Source organism: Sus scrofa, chromosome X (assembly GCF_000003025.6).
Source record: "Sus scrofa isolate TJ Tabasco breed Duroc chromosome X, Sscrofa11.1, whole genome shotgun sequence".
In the NCBI taxonomy this organism is placed as follows: Eukaryota; Metazoa; Chordata; class Mammalia; order Artiodactyla; family Suidae; genus Sus; species Sus scrofa.
In genome coordinates this window covers 116,542,218-116,559,498 of record NC_010461.5, presented here as the reverse complement: position 1 = coordinate 116,559,498, position 17,281 = coordinate 116,542,218, and the positions used below count along the sequence as shown (strand labels likewise).

At 36.7% G+C, this 17,281-nt stretch overlaps 1 long non-coding RNA gene across 1 annotated transcript in view; it reads right to left on the bottom strand.

The window, feature by feature from the left end:
• The window catches only part of LOC110257811, a 57,975-nt gene that overhangs the window by 13,081 nt on the left and 27,613 nt on the right, over nt 1–17,281 (bottom strand). The window contains exon 2 of the long non-coding RNA XR_002340808.1: nt 5,025–5,137. This is a non-coding gene — a long non-coding RNA (uncharacterized LOC110257811). The remainder of the gene's footprint in view (nt 1–5,024; nt 5,138–17,281) is intronic.

Here is a 17,281-nt window from a genome sequence, read left to right as displayed (position 1 = left end):
CACATACTAACAATGAAAGAGCAGAAAAGGAAATTAGGGAAGCAATCCTGTTTACCATCATATCCAAAAGAATAAAATACCTAGGAGTAAACCTACCTAAAGAGATAAAAGACCTGTACTCTGAAAACTATAAGACCCTGATGAAAGAAATCAAAGATGACACAAATAGATGGAAAGACATACCATGCTCTTGGGTTGGAAGAGTCATTATTATCAAAATGACTATACTACCCAAGGCAATCTACAGATTCAGTGCAATCCCTATTAAATTACCAAGGACATTTTTCACAGAACTCAAACGAAGAATTTAAAGTTTGTTTGGAAGCACAAAAGACCCAGAATAGCCAAAGACATCCTGAAAAAGAAAAATGGAGCTGGAGGAATCAGGCTCCCGACTTCAGACTATACTACAAAGCAACAGTCTTCAAAATCATATGGTACTGGCACAAAGACAGACATATAGATCAGTGGAACAGGATAGAAAGCCCAGAATTCAACCCATGCACCTACAGCCAACTCATCTATGACAAAGGAGCAAGGATATACAATGGAGGCAAGACAGCCTGTTCAATAAGTGGTGTTGTGAAAACTGGACAGCCACATGGAAAAGAATGAAATTAGAACACTCCCTAACACCATTCACAAAAATACTCAAAATGGATTAAAGATGTAAGACCAGATACTACAAAACTCTTAGAGAAAAACATAGGCCAAATACTCTCTGACATAAACGACAGCAACATCTTCTCAGATCCACCTCTTAGAATCATGACAGTAAAAAGAAAAATGAACAAATGGGACCTACTCAAACTTCAAAGTTTCTGCACAGCAAAGGAAACCCTAAACAAAATGAAAAGACAACCCACAGAATGCGAGAAAATCTTTGCAAATGAATCAACTGACAAGGGATTAATCTCCAAAATTTACAAACACCTCTTTCTGCTCCATACCAAAAAAACAAAGAACCCCATCAAACAATGGGCAGAAGATCTAAGCAGACAGTTCTCCAAAGAAGACATACAGCTGGCCAAAAAACACATGAAAAGGTGTTCAACATCACTCATTCTGAGAGAAATGCACATCAAAACCACCCTGAGGTACCACCTTACACCAGCCAGATTGGCCATCACCAAAAAGTCTACAAACAATAAGTGCTGGAGAGGGTGTGGAGAAAAAGGAACCCTAGCACACTGTTGGTGGGATTGTCAATTGGTGCAACCACTGTGGAAAGCAGTATGGAGATGCCTCAGAAAACTAAACATAGAACTACCATTGGATCCAGCAAGCCCACTCCTGGACATCTATCCAGAGAAAACCACGCCTCGCAAAGACACTGCAGCACTATTTACAATAGCCAAGACATGGAAACAACCTAAATGTCCATCGACAGAGGAGTGGATCCAGAAGAGGTGGTACATATACACAATGGAATATTACTCAGCCATTAAAATGAAAGAAATAATGGCATTTGCAGCAACATGGATGGACCTAGAAATTATCATGCTAAGCGAAGTCAGCCATACAATGAGACACCAACATCAAATGTTTTCATTGACACGTGGAATCTGAAAAAAGGACAGAATGAACTTCTTTGTAGAACAGATACTGACTCATAGACTTTAAAAAACTTATGGTTTCCAAAGGAGATAGTTTGGGGATGTGCTGGGGGTGCGGGATGGAAATCCTATAAAACTGTACAACTATAAATGTAATAAATTCACTGAGTAAATAAAATAAAAATAATAAAAATCAAAGAAAAAAAAAGTTCTCCACGCATGTATAACCCACAAATTGAAAGAGGAGTTCTGTGACACCTGCTATAGAAATGAACATAGAAGGGATGGATCCCCTGACCAAGGTGTAACTCACAAGACCCATTTCTTTTCACAGAGAAATAGGCATGGATCTCTTTTCACTATGGGTCATTTGAGTCTCTGGCCTCATCATCTTCTTTTTTTTTTTTAATGCTTTTCTTTTGCTGCACCTATGGCATGTGGAAGTTCCCTAGCCAGAGATCAAATCCATGCCAGGGTTGCGACCTGTGCCTTAGCTGCAGCAATGTCTGGCCCCACCTTCTAAAGTCTAAAGCTGTCAGCAGGTCTGTTTATCACAACAGCCACTACAGCATCACTACCCTTCCCCTGCTCTGTTGTGCTTTGATTCTCTCTCAATCTCTGTCTCTCTTACGGATTTCCCTTTCCTTGATGCTCAGTTACATATTTAAATTTCACTTTGATTATATTTTTGGAGGCAGAAGGAAAGGAAGCCTATCTTCACTGGCTCAGTCTGCTGTATCCAAGCATACTCTTGGATCATGGTTATTGATCCATTCGATCTTGCCCATGTATGTAAGATGTATTTATTTACTGATCTATATTCAGTAATATATTACCTGCTACAGGAAAAAACAAAGACAAGAATAATAAACCTTTGATTTCTAAGAGCTCACAATCTAGTTGATAAAATACATAATCATACAAATGCTGAAGTCACATATGGGCACTATATACTAACTCCCCATGTGAACCAAGGCACTAGAAGAAATGCAGGAAAAAACAGTCTATGCAAAGATTCGAAAAGTAATAGCTTGCCAGAAGAATCCTTTCAGATTCAAAGAGCAGAGGCCTATTAAAAAAGTAAAATAAATGTGTGATCCGGCAGGTTTTGGAAAACTGTCAATGCTCTCTCAGACATTACACCATATTGCTAAATCAGCAACACATTATTATTGATTTCACATGATAGTGTCAAGCTGAACTAACGTTATAACATGGGATTGAATTGAAATTGATGTACCTGAATAATTTAAGCTCTTATTATAAGTCAGCCATTTTTTTAAGAGCATAATCATTTTAAAAATGAAGTCTTCAAAAACACATGATATCACTTATATATGGAATCTTTTAAAATGATACATATGAACTTATATACAAAGCAGAAATAGACCCACAGACAGAGAAAACAAACTTATGGTTACCAGAGGGGAAAGGTTGGGGAGGGATAAATGAAGAGTTCAGAATTAACATATACACACCACTATATGTAATATAGATAAACAACACTTTATAGCCCAAGGAAATGTATTCAATATCCTGTGATAACCTAAAATGGAAAATAATCTGAAAAATAATATATGTGTGTGCATATATATATATATATCTGAATCACTCTTCTGTATACCTGAAACACACTGTTAATCAACTATATACATATATATGTTGTGTGTATATATAGATATATATGTGTGTGTATATAATATATGCTTTCAAAAATTTCAGCAACCCCTCAAAGTTAAAGCTTAAATTAATGTAAATAATGTATTCCACGTATGATCAAAGACACAGAATGATAGTTGAGAAATAAATTCATCACCCCAAATTGGGAGCATTATTTAAACAACACCTTCCATTTACTGACTTTAACTTAGGATGACCAATCAAGGCAATGAGAGTCTTTAACATTTTGTAAATGTGCTCGCTCAGAAAGTGTACAGGGGAACTGAGAAAACTTGCAAGAACCAGAGTGAGAAAATGACTCATTTGGTGAGACAAGAAAAACATGTTTTCCCTCTAGATTTTAAAAAACATATCGCAGATACATTGAAAGCAGTTTTAAAGTTCTGAGAAGAAAATTCAGAATATCTGCACTTGGGGAAAAATTATCTATTACCATTTCAGAGAAGGAAGATGGAGACCAAGGCACAGCAGAAAGACTGAGCTAGGCCCTTAGCAGTTTTCTGAACAAACACAAGGCTGTTCTCACTGCTCCCTAACATTTTTTCTCATCCACAGTCAATCACCCTTGTCCATCTTGTACCAAGTCAGTCATCCTGCCCTTCTTTTGTAGGATTAGTGTTGCAAGGGAGTGAGAGTGAATAGCATGACACTGCTAAGGTCTGGACATTAAAACACTGCATGTGAATTTTTCTGTGCTCACTCCTCTTCCTATGATCTAGAACATGGACATGGCTGCCATCCAACTCCAACTATGTCAATGAGGATAATGAGCAGAGACAATAGTAGAGAAGTAGGAAGAAAAGTAGCCAAAGTCATCTTCAAATGGAGCAGGGTAGCCTGCCCATCCATTCTGGACTCTTTACTAATACAGAAATAAACATTTTTGGTCTTTAAATCACTATAAAATTGGATCTGTCACAGAGGCATAGCCTACCAAACACATCATCATAAGCCAGAAATGTGTCTAAGCTGTTTTGGACACATGAATTAGTAATAAACACAAGAACCTCAAAGCAACATGAAGTACTTTAAACGCTTTCCTCTATTGCATGCCATTCTTGCCACTCACCAACAAAGACCTCAGATGCATTGGAAATGAAATTAGCTACATGGTAAAGATGGGGAACCACCAAGGTGAGAGAGGTAGCTTTTTAATCACCAAATTGTTCCAAAAGAATAAAAAATTAGAAACCAACTGTATGACTCACAGCTCTGTCCTTATATACAAATGTTATTCTATATAAAATGTTTTATACACAATTACTGACTCATAAAATTCTGGATTATTTTGCACCAGAAAATCCTGAACAAGAGGTCAAAAGTACATGTATGATTCATATGCCCCACTCCTATCAACTTTACAAATGTATCTCTGTGATTGAATAGTGTTTTCCCATTAAACAACACTCTAATTTCCAAATATAATAACTCTTCTCCACCAGTGAGGCCCAGTTGCCTGAACACATCCAATGCAGTAACCTGGAGGCTAAAGCTAAAGACCTTCAGACTACTACACAGGAAATATTCAGCTAAAGGGACTGTGGTCATGACTATAACTGTGAAACCCATTATCTTTTTCTACAATAAAATTAATAAAGATGTTATATTAAAGAGAACATAAAATCTATTTACATAACAAAGTAAGAATAGTATTAAAAACTTCCATTTATCACCACTTGCTTCCTCAACACTCAGCTATGCCTTTTGCTGAGTTTAAACTATGAAGTTTAAAGAAATGAATTCCATTGACCTTATTGTATATTACAAGAAATACAACATCATCTTTACCCTGCTTGCTTCACTGTTCAAAGATATGGTGTCTTTCCAATTTTGCAGTTTGGAGTTCATTTTTGCCCCCATGGGATCATCTTGACTTCCAGAAATCCAGAGTAGCAGGATGCCTGAAAAAGAAAGACACAAAAAAACAAAAATGAAGTTTTAAAATTTATCTTAACTCCAATCATGATTATTTTATGCTAAAGAGCATACTAACAGTTTGCATTAATACAGAAAACTCTATTCCATCTTTGCTGAGAGACATGTTAGTGAAATCTTAAGATTCTGGTTTACTTTTCTCCCAAATCAGCACTGTGAAATACCCCATCTGTCTTCTGCCATCTTTTTTTAAAAAAATTTATTATACTTGATTTACCAAGTTCTGTCAATTTCTGCTGTACAGCAAAGTGATCCAGTTATACATACATACATATGTGTGTGTGTGTTTATATACATATATATATATATATATATACACACACACACATTCCTTTTCTCACATTATCCTCCATCATGTTCCATCACAAGTGATCAGATATAGTTCCTTGGGCTATACAGCAGAATCTCATTGCTTATCCTTTCCAAATGCAATAGCTTGCATCTACTAACCCCAAACTCCCAGGCCCTCCCACTCCTCCTCCTCCCTCTTTGCAACCACAACCTTGTTCCCTATGTCCATGAGTTTGTTTCTACTCTGTAGATAGGTTCATTTGTGCCATATATTCAATTCCAGATACAAGTGATATCATATGGTGTTTGTCTTTCTCCTTTTGACTTACTTCACTTAGTATAAGAGTCTCTAGTTAATTCTATCCATGTTGCTGCAAATGGCATTATTTTGTTCTTTTTGTGGCTGAGCATTATTCCAATTTCCAGATTACAACCCCTCTTTTGATAACCTCAATATAAGGGCTTTTCAATTTGTATCAGAGGATTTTACATCTTTATGCACAATTAACTCACATGACTTGGAGTTCCCGTCGTGGCGCAGTGGTTAACCAATCCGACTAGGAACCATGAGGTTGCAGGTTCGATCCCTGCCCTTGCTCAGTGGGTTAACGATCCGGCGTTGCCATGAGCTGTGGTGTAGGTTGCAGACGCAGCTCGGATCCCGCGTTGCTGTGGCTCTGGCGTAGGCGGGCAGCTACAGCTCCAATTAGACCCCTAGCCTGGGAACCTCCATATGCCACGGAAGCAGCCCAAAGAAATAGCAACAACAAAAGACAAAAAGACAAAAGACCAAAAAAAAAAAAAAAAAAAAAAAAAAAACCTCACATGACTTAACTGTTTGTGTTCAGGATTTGGTGTTAGTCCCACAATTAACTATGTACATATCTCATATAAAATAACCTCACCATCAAGACAATGTTTTCAATTCATAATCAACATTAAAATAGTATTGTTTTCAATTGTAACTAAGAATGATATAAATACATTATGAATAAAGTATTTGAAAGGCAATAATGACATACTTGATTTAAGCCCTAAACTTACCTTATGTAAGGGTTATTTTCCAAAGTTGAGACTCCACTGTGCTGTAATTTTCTCATGGCTTATTTATAGGTGTATAGAAGTACATTAAGAAAGCTCAGTGGTAGAGTTCCCATCGTGGCTCAGTGGTTAATGAATCCAACTAGGAACCATGAGGTTGTGGGTTTGATCCCTGGCCTTGCTCAGTGGGTTAAGAATTCAGCATTGTCTTGAGCTGTGGTATAGGTTGCAGGCGTGGCTTGGATCCTGCATTGCTGTGGCTCTGGCGTAGACCAGCAGCTACAGCTCCAGTTAGACCCCTAGCCTGGGAACCTCCATATGCCCCAGGAGTGGCTCTAGAAAAGGCAAAAAGACAGAAGACTATATATATATATATATACACATTGAATTTTATATGCATAAAAAATTCATCCATAAAAAAAGGAAATATTGGCATTTGCAACAACATTTATGAACCTCAAAGACATTATGATAAGTAAAATAGGTTAGAGAAAGACAAACACTGCATGGTCTCAATTAGATGTGGAATCAAAAAAAGACTGAACTCAGAAAGTTCCCATCATGGCTCAGTGGTTAATGAACCAGACTAGTATCCATGAGGACACAGGTTTGATCCCTGACCTCGCTCAGTGGGTTAAGGATCCAGTGTTGCTGTGAACTGAGGTGTAGGTTACGGACATGGCTCAGATACCAAGTTGCTGTGGTTGTGGCATAGGTTGGTGGCTACAGCTCTGATTTGACCCCTAGCTTGAATTATAGTTAACAATATTGTATTGTATATTAAAAGTTGCTAAGAGAGTAGATCTTAAACATTATCATCACAAAAGAAAAGATAATTCTGTTGAGTGACAAATGCATTGATTAATCTTATTGTGATAATCATACTGTAATACATGTTTATCAAATAATCATGTTTTATGCCTTAAACCTGACACAATGTTATATGTCAACTATATATCAATAAACTATAAACAAATAAAATTTCTCATAAGGGAGGCTGTGTGATGCAGATGTTAAGAGCATGACCCAGATCAACTAACAACTAAGTTTAAAAACCTGTTCAACTATTTAATAACTATGCAATTTTAGATAATAAACTTTACTGATCCTCAGTCTCTTACTGGAAAAATAGGAATATTTATAGTACTTGCCTCAGTGGGTTACCTTGAAAATTAATCTACATAAAGCATTTAAGTGTTTAGCATGGTGTCTCATACATAGTAGGCACTCTGTAGATAGTATATAAATTTAATTTTTCTACAAATCACAGTTGAGAATTTATCATTGTACATACCTATTTCTTATTAACATCTTATTGGGTACTTTAATTTTATATTCTCTACTCATTACACTCCCTTCACCCTTACATCTAGGTTAATATAGCAAATACACTTAAAGCAACACTGTCATTCTCTTTAGTCTACAAGTCTTGTCATGAAACTCAATAGCCCTTGATTTATCACTTTAGTTTGTTTGGCTTTTTTTTTTTTTCTTTTTACTACACTGGGATTTACAAATTGGGATATACTTACATGGCTATTTTAAAAGCTATTCTGAACTCACCCTGCTTTTTGAATTTTCTAGAAGATATCAGAATTCCAGTCTAAGTTTCAACTATTACACCAAAGGCAATAAAATATGGAAAAGTATGGCAATTCTAGGAATTAGCCATTTTCAGGAAACTACTAGAATGTTTGCTCCACCAAAAAGAGGGTGTAAAAGAAGAAAGATGACAAATCATTATATGTTGGGTCCCCAAGAAAAAAAAGAATTTGAGATGCAGAGATATCTACTCAGGAATGACACTGGAATAAACACCTGTAGAAGGGAGAGAAAGGATGGGCTGTCCTGAAAAAGAGGTTAAGTTGGAAGGCAGAACAAAGAAAACCTTCAGTGACACCATGGGGAGTGAGGGGGCTCAAATGGCCATTTGGAATTGTCCTGAATTGAAACAAGATGCCAGGCCTTTTAACTCCTGTATTAATCATACATGGTTGTGGTTGGCTCCAGAAAGGGATCTGGCCTTGGATAAGGTAACCTTCCAAAGCTGAAGCATTCCTGACAGGGACTGACGGAGAAGGCTATCTACAGACAGCACTTGCAGCAGCTAACACATCCTTCACTGAAAGAGAATCTGAGTGGTGCATCAAATGTACATCACACAAAAAGAGAAGCAATATATAAGTAAAGATAATATCCAGGATAATAAATCATGAAGATATATCAGGATGACAACTATGCAGCATACCTAGAGAGCAAATACTTTAGATTAGAACAGAATGACCAAGGGCTCCAAGAAGGATCTCTCTAAGGAGGAACCAAAATAAAACAATAAATTACTTGATATGTTTAAATTTATGGTAAGGGAAGTTACCATTATAACAGAGAGTTTAGGAATGAGTTCCTGGTATATACATAGAAGGAATACCAAGCAAACAAGTAAGGAGATAATTTATTAGCTCAGAAGGGAAAGAAAAAATTATGCAAAAAGGACAGTGTTCTCCTTGTACATTATTGTGTGGTTCATCTGCAATAAATAACTGCATATTGCAAATAATAAAAGTATTGAACATGAAGACTAAACAACATGCTACTAAAAAACCAACGGGTCAATGAGGAAATCAAGAAAGAAATTAAAAAATACCTCAAGACAAATGATAATGAAGACATAACCACTCAAAATCTATGGAACACTGCAAAAGCAGTGCTCAGAGGGAAGTTCATAGCAATACAGGCCTTCCTCAAAAAAGAAGAAAAATCTCCAATCAACAACTTAACCCACCACCTAAATGATTTAGAAAAATAACAAACAAAACCTACAGTCAGCAGAAGGAAGGAAATCATAAAGACCAAAGAGGAAATCAATAAAATAGGGATTCAAAAAACAATAGACAAAATCAATCAAACCAAGAGCTGGTTCTTTGAAAAGGTAAATAAAATTGACAAACCTCTGGCTAACTCACTAAGAAGAGGAGAGAAAGAACCCAAATAAACAAAATAAGAAATGAAAAAGGAGAAATCACAGCAGACATTGCGAAAATACAAAAAACCATGTGAGAATACTATGAACAATTACATACCAACAAATTTGACAATCTGGAAGAAATAGACAACATTCTAGAGTCTTACAGACTGCCGAAACTGAATTAAGAAGAAATAGGTCAACTGAACAGACCGATCACTAGAAATGAAATTGAAGATGTCATAAAAACTCCATACAAATAAAAGTCCAGGATCAGATGGCTTCATAGGCGAATTTTACCAAACATACAAAGAGGAACTGGTGCCCATCCTCCTTAAACTTTTTCAAAAGGTTGAAGAAGAAGCAACACTCCCAAAGACATTCTATGAAGCCAGCATCGCCCTAATTCCAAAACCAGACAAAGATACCACCAAAAAAGAAAAGTATAGGCCAATATCTTTGATGAATATAGATGCAAAAATTCTCAACAAAATTTTAGCCAACTGAATCCAACAATGTATCAAAAGATCGTACACCATGACCAGGTGGGGTTCATCCCAGGTTCACAAGGATGGTTCAACATACGCAAATCAATCAGCATCATACACCACATTAACAAAAAAAAGTCAAAAATCATATGATCATCTCAATAGACGCAGAAAAAGCATTTGACAAAATCCAACATCCATTCATGATCAAGACCCTCGCCAAAGTGGGTATAGAGGGAACATTCCTGAACATAATCAAAGCCATTTATGATAAACCCACAGCAAATATAATACTCAATGGGGAAAAACTGAAAGCCTTCCCACTAAAATCTGGAACAAGACAGGATGCCCACTCTCACCACTGCTATTCAACATAGTACTAGAAGTCCTAGCCACAGCAATTAGACAAACAAAAGAAATAAAAGACATCCAAATAGGAAGCAAAGAGATAAAACTGTCACTGTAGGCAGACAACATGATACTATACATAGAAAACCCTAAGGACTCAACCCAAAAACTACTTGAACCGGTCAACAAATTCAGCAAAATAGCAGGATATAATATTAATATTCAGAAATCAGTCGCATTTCTGTATACTAACAATGAACTTTAGAAAAGGAATACAAAAACACAATACCTTTTAAATTGCACCCCAAAAGATCCAATACCTGGGAATACACCTGACCAAGGAGGCAAAGGACCTATATGCTGAGAACTATAAAAAGATTAATCAAGGAAAGTAAAGAAGATGTAAAGAAATGGAAAGATATTCCATGTTCCTGGATTGGAAAAATCAATATTGTAAAAATGGCCATACTATCCAAAGCAATCTACAGAATCAATGAAAATGGATCAAAACAAAAATTACTGAATAATTGTACTGAGGAGTTTCAGGGAGGAATATCCAAACCAGAACATCTCAAAAGCATGGAAATATAGATCTAATCACCTGGAGAAATAAAAAATCTAAGTGTATGGTGAGTGTTTGTTTTTGGACAAAATTAATAAGAAGATGGGAGTAGGAGAGGAGAGAGCTGTGTGTTTGTGTGTGAGAGAGTATGTGGTGGGGGAGGGAGGGAGGGAGGAAGAAAGGGAGGGAGTGATGGGCCACTTGGAACTTTACACTTTAGATATATGAGTTTGGTAGAATAAAAAAAATTAAGTTAAAATAAAAACGCCCTCTCTCGAAATCTATTCTCTCTTCCCCATCATGGTGGCTGAATTGTATTCCAATGTGCTAGAGCAAAAAGACGCAATTCAAATAGGAGTCAGAATACCTGAATATGTTACATATGCACAATGCACATCCAAGAAAGAGAAGTCATATTTAACCCTGGGCCTTGGCTAAACCAACATACTTAGTAAAACTAGACTATGTAGTATATATTTGGCCATATTTAAAATCTCTTACTATGGATTGACTCTTTAATATCCCTGAAATGAAGTTAAATTATTGCCTTCTCTATATAATGCCTAATCTGTATATTGCCTAATCCTAGGAGCAGCTAGAGTTAAAATCCTCTTTCCTTGACAGTTTAAAGTATAAAAGAATAGAACGTATATTTGAACTAGGAGACAGAGTCTTTGTTCAAAAAACAAGTTCCCTCTACTATAAATATTGTTTGAAATATGAGATAAAGAGTCTGGCTCCATGATTAGAACCCTAAACATTATAGATCTTTCTTTCTTTACTATGCACACTCTAAATTTCTTGAAACCTGGTTGTTTCCTATTGACTTAAAGCAACCCATCACTGCAAATACTTTTCAGGGCTCTGAACAGCACATAGTAGGTGCTCATAGAGTATGTCTCAGGGGAGTGAGATATCTTCTTTCTGAAGATAATTGTTAGGTGGAAGTGAATGACTTGAAGGAAAAAAATAGATTCTAGAACTTAATACATGATAAACCCTTTTTAAATAAAGGAAACATCAAACAGGAACATATTTAAAAACTCAATATAATATTTGATACATAAATAAAAAGGAAACACTACCAATCTTATTTTTATAGCAGTCCAACAAAACGTATTTTTTTAAAATATTTCAGCTGCATTTCCTTTCTCTGAGAACTACTGTACATTGATGTGAATTGCACAAAGATTCAACACAACGAAAGCTGGATAAACCATGCTCAAAAAGATATGAGAAGGCAGAGCTCTTTCCTTCCTCATTCAGTTAGCTGCAGTTTCAGGGAATGAACTGAGAAAATAGAGCAGAATGGGAGCACCATCTTTTAATACCTCCGTAAAGAGATGGAAAAAATGTTTCTCTTCCTGATGGTAACAGGAATGTCCTGGGCTACCCTGAGTCTAGGCTCAGCATGGTGTCCCATTTAAAAGAAACACAAATCTGATTCCAAACAACATTGGAAAGTAGCCTGGGTTTTCCAGAGGCTTTTTGAAGAGACAGGAGAAAATTTCAAAACACAATAGAGATATCCTTCCCACTCCCAATTTTTCATTTTTCATAACTGCTCTGATCTCTCTCAAGGTTTCCTAATCCCCTTCCACTTTTTCCAGAAACTGCCAGTCTCCTTGGATTGTCTCCTCACAACTCCCTTCACTCTTAGGTCAGGTTCCTTTAGGTCCATTCCACACTCCTAGTATTTCTTTGCTTTCTCCTCCAAGAAGCTCCAGGCAGAACTAGTTTACCTCTTCCCTCGGCTTCTCACATTATGCATCTCCAACCCATTACCATGTCTGTCACACCAAAAGCTTGGAAGCCAAAATCCAAAAACTCTGCCTGGATGTTCAAGTGGAAACAGCGACAATCCTTAGGTGGTGGTATTTTTAATTAGCTTTGGTTTTCATTTTTATGCTTTCCCATATTTTATACATTTTCTATAATGGACACATTTATCTTTTGTAATAAAATAAAAATTACTTAATATTAAATCCAACTAAGCCAGCAACACTTACTAGAACTGCCACGTGTTCATTTTGAACTTGTGATACTTTAAATGTTACCTCACCTTGATTGTCTTCTTTTCCCATTGTTGCCAGAGGAATGGTGGGATTCAGTCAAGTTTGGGGTCTAATGTAACTATGCCAGCTTCTCTAAAGCCATTCCCTGAATCAAACAGCCATTGAAAGGCAAATAAGTTGAATAGACTTATTTTGACTTCTATGAAATTGATTGGTGTGTGTGGGGGGGTCTTTTGTCTTTTTAGGCTCACACCCGGGCATATGGAGGTTCCCAGACTAGGGGTTGAATCAGAGCTGTAGTCACTGGCCTATTCCACAGCCACAGCAACGAGGGATCTGAGCTGCATCTGTGACCTATACCACAGCTAACAGCAATGCTGGATCCTTAACCCACTGAGTGAAGCCAGGGATGGAATCAGCGTCCTCATGGATGCTAGTTGGGTTTGTTAACCACTGAGCCATGAAGCGAACTCCAAAGTTTATTGTCTTAAACTGTGCACTTGTAACACTTTGAAACTGGAAATTCAATTCAGTGACATGAAATTCACAAAATTCTGTGAACAGATGCTGCAAAGGTTCATTTCTACTGAAACACACAGTGGCCTAATCACATGGACTCACAGAGGTTTCTCTCAGACCTCAGTGCCAAAAGAAGTTGTGGTACCCCTCAGCAACTTCCATAGGTTATTTTATTTTTTTAATCATGTAAATCAGCATTTTTTTCCTCCTTACTCCAGATAACGTTTATAACCTATCTTTAGCAATTGAGTAGAACTTTCTGGTATGCTATGATATTTTCTTACTTCTAACTTTGTCTGGAAATACATTATTTTCTTTGATACTCTGTTTCCCTTTGTCCTGATCTATCCTTCTTATAATTTTCTAAGTTTATTCACATGAATTAGCTGGCTCAGATTCTCAAAAAGATTAAACTGTGCCTCACTACATCATGGTATAAAGATATCCTAGAAAAGACAAAAGGGAGCTGATTCTCAAGAACATTTTTGAGGCAAACCATATACCAGAGACCACTATTTGAATACCTTAGCCAAGCTGCTCTTGATAGTAAATATCCTGCTGATGTGCTTTATCATCTGGTTTCATCTCTGCACTATGATCTATGGGGAGGGTCTTGTCTATCATGCTTGTCATTTCTTTAGAGTGGGACACTCTGAGGGTCTTGAGTTAAGTAAGAACATGAGTCTTGTGATCTTGTTCTTTTTAAGGTGAAAACAAAGAAGCTACTTTTCAATCATAAAATACTGTTTTTATAGATTATGCTATCTCAGAATCTCTGATGGTTACACAAAGTGGAAGCTTCCCTCTCAGGGAAAGTTTAATAAGTCATTTTCAGCACATGGGAAAGATCACATTTATCACTGTTTATTGTGACGCATCATATATGACATCATTGTATCATACCTAATTATGAATTATATATGTTATACATACATGTATATTACATATATGTGTATATTAAATACTTAACAAATATAACATTAAATATCACATACTATTATTTAATATCAATTGTCATTATTAATTTTCATAATTTGCTAGATATGTTACCTAATTTATTCTTCACAGCAACACTAGGAAGCATACAGTCTGTACTGTAATAAACGTGTTATATATATCATTTATTTATGTGCCACAATTACCTTTCAAGTTAGAAAATATTATTATTCACATTCTTAGAAATAAGGAATCTGAGGTTTAAGAAAGTTAAGTAAGTTTTGCAAGGATTTCAGATTCTCAGAGGAGGAGTCAGATATTGTAAACTATCTGTCTGACCCCAGAGCCTGCGCAATGAACCATCCTGTTACTCTGTCCTTTTCAGCTCATAAATGGGACAAGGTTCTGAAACCACATGGCAGCATAAAAAGTAAACATGAAGAGTTGTACAGAATAGAGGTTAAGAGAAAATTTAGATCTGGGTTCATATACCAGTTCTGACACTTAAAAATTGTATCACCTTGAGCAAAAGACTTTTTCAGCACTTGTTCCCTGACTGTCAAATGTGGATAAAAATGACTACTTTATAGAACTATTTGGAATTGTAAACAAGATAAGGCCAGTTCAGCACTAAGTGCTTTAATATTAAGAGGTAGCTATTAATTTTGCTGAGGTTCCCTTTTTGGATGACAAGGAAAATAGGCACTAAAGTGATAATACACAGCACTATTATACTTTCATTTATTCAGCCATTCATCAGATATTTCTCACAGTCTTTCAACAAGTGAAAAGCAATAAAGTGGTAGTAACCAGAGCCCAGAACCAGTGCGTGTCCATTCCACTAGCCAGCACATGCTCTTAACCCTCCATGTTGGCTACACATTCAGCAAACTATGTGTTTGTCTCCCCAGCAATCTGCTCTGCACGATGGACTATGATACATGTTAAAATGCAAAACCAAGGAGCATGCAGCCATCACCCTAACACTGAGGAATTCACAGATTAGCAAGGGAAGATATACATATGAACCACTACATCAGACAGAGTGAGAACTGTTTTAACGGGAACATAATTCAGTAAGAGCACAGTGGCGGGGGTGATTAATTTGAAAAGAAAGGGTAAGTTTTCAAGAAGAATTTATGTATGAAAAGGACTCGGGAAAAGAGAAAGGTAAGGGAATAGGCATTCCAGGGAGCAGGGGTGGGGGCAGTCTGAGTACAGGAACAGAGGAAAGAATGAGAATGAAATTCAAGAAAGAGATTTTGAATAGTTGAGTGAACTTAAAATAGCAGACTCAACTCTCCTGATGTATATGAAAACTAGAAGCAATCAATATGGTCCTTTAAATGGACAATGTGGATATCATGAGATTCACTCACAGAAGACCACCTTGGATTTCACTCATAGTCTGGTTTCCATCTCTCTCCTCACTCTTTCCTTTTTTCTCTCTTCTTGGATTCTATCAACTTTAACCATCTTCTCACTTTCCATAGAAACTTTGGAGGAGAAAACTCGTTGGGGGAAACCTGTACACACCACAACTGGCCATTGAGCGAGAAGTTCCTACAGGCTATTGAGAACAGATAGGGTGAAGAATCTTGAGATGGAGAGATGATTTTGCCCTGTCCAGGAGGGCCCAATCCTTAAAGAGAGAAGCAAGAGAAAGAGAAGTGAGAGAAACAGAAGTCAGAAGAGAGGGATATTTGAAGATTCTATGCTGCTGGATTTGAGGATGTAGGGAGAGAGGCATGAGCTAAGTAGTGTGAGAAGCTTCTAGAAACTGACAGAGCAAGGAAACAGAATTTCCCCTAGATTCTCAAGAAAGGAAGACAGCCCCAATGATGTCATGATTTTAACTCAGTGAAACATATGTGGGATTTCTGATCTATCTAACTGGAAGCTAGTAAATTTGTACTGGTTAAAACTCCACATTTGTGCTAATTTGTTGCAATCACAATACAAAAGTAGTACAGGCTGTATTTAGTTCCACTGATAATAACTCCAAGGCATCAGAAAAATTTTAACACACATTTTTCTTCTGAGAAGACAGAGATGCTTAGGATATATACCAGCTTAAATATAGCTTAACATTATGAACAAAATCAACTTTGTGAAATTTAAGTATTCAGAAAATTTTACTTCCTTGGATTATCTGACCAGAAAGGGTACCCATCAGTCTGTAAACAACATTGCATTGCAAACTACTTCTGTCTTGCCTCTAACTTTTAGATTCTCCAGAGAGGCAGGGAAAGAAAATGTTGAAATAAGTGATCTATGCATTCTAGACTATCTAAACATCTTTCATTGCCCTATAATTGGTCAAGGAAAGTGGTCTCATTTCGAGTGCCAACTTCTTGAAAGCAGGTGAAGTTATTGAGCATCCCCTTTAGGAGACAGAGTACCATGGCAGATAGAGCTGTGTGGGCTTCAGGATCCCCTGCTCAGAGTGTCCAACAAATCTGGGGAGCTGTCAGGCTGTTAGGACTCTACGGAGAGACATGTCAACAAATTTGATTCAATATATGGGTGCGTCTGCATACCTTTGTGCTGAGTGGACACTCTATTCCTCTATAAAAAGCCTTCATGTTATATATTAAAGAGTTTTGCCCGCTAGTAATGCTGCCAGGGACCTCTGTAGCTGGTGACCTCTGAAAATGGCAACAGGAGTAAATGAATATTGCATCCCAGCTTGTTAAAAATAACATAGTTGTGTTCTTAATAAATACTAAGCTTTATAATATATCCCCAAAGATTTTTATGTTAATGTACTGGATGCTTATCATTTTTTTGTGACTGCTTTATTAGAAGTGAAAAATACTAAATGATTGCAAGCAAATAATCAGAGTTATGGTATTTTGTTCAAGAGCCTGGAAGCAAGAGCTAATATTTTAAGTCCACACAAAAAATAGTCTGCAAAACTCAAATGTTTTGGGAGAAAGCTTTGACTC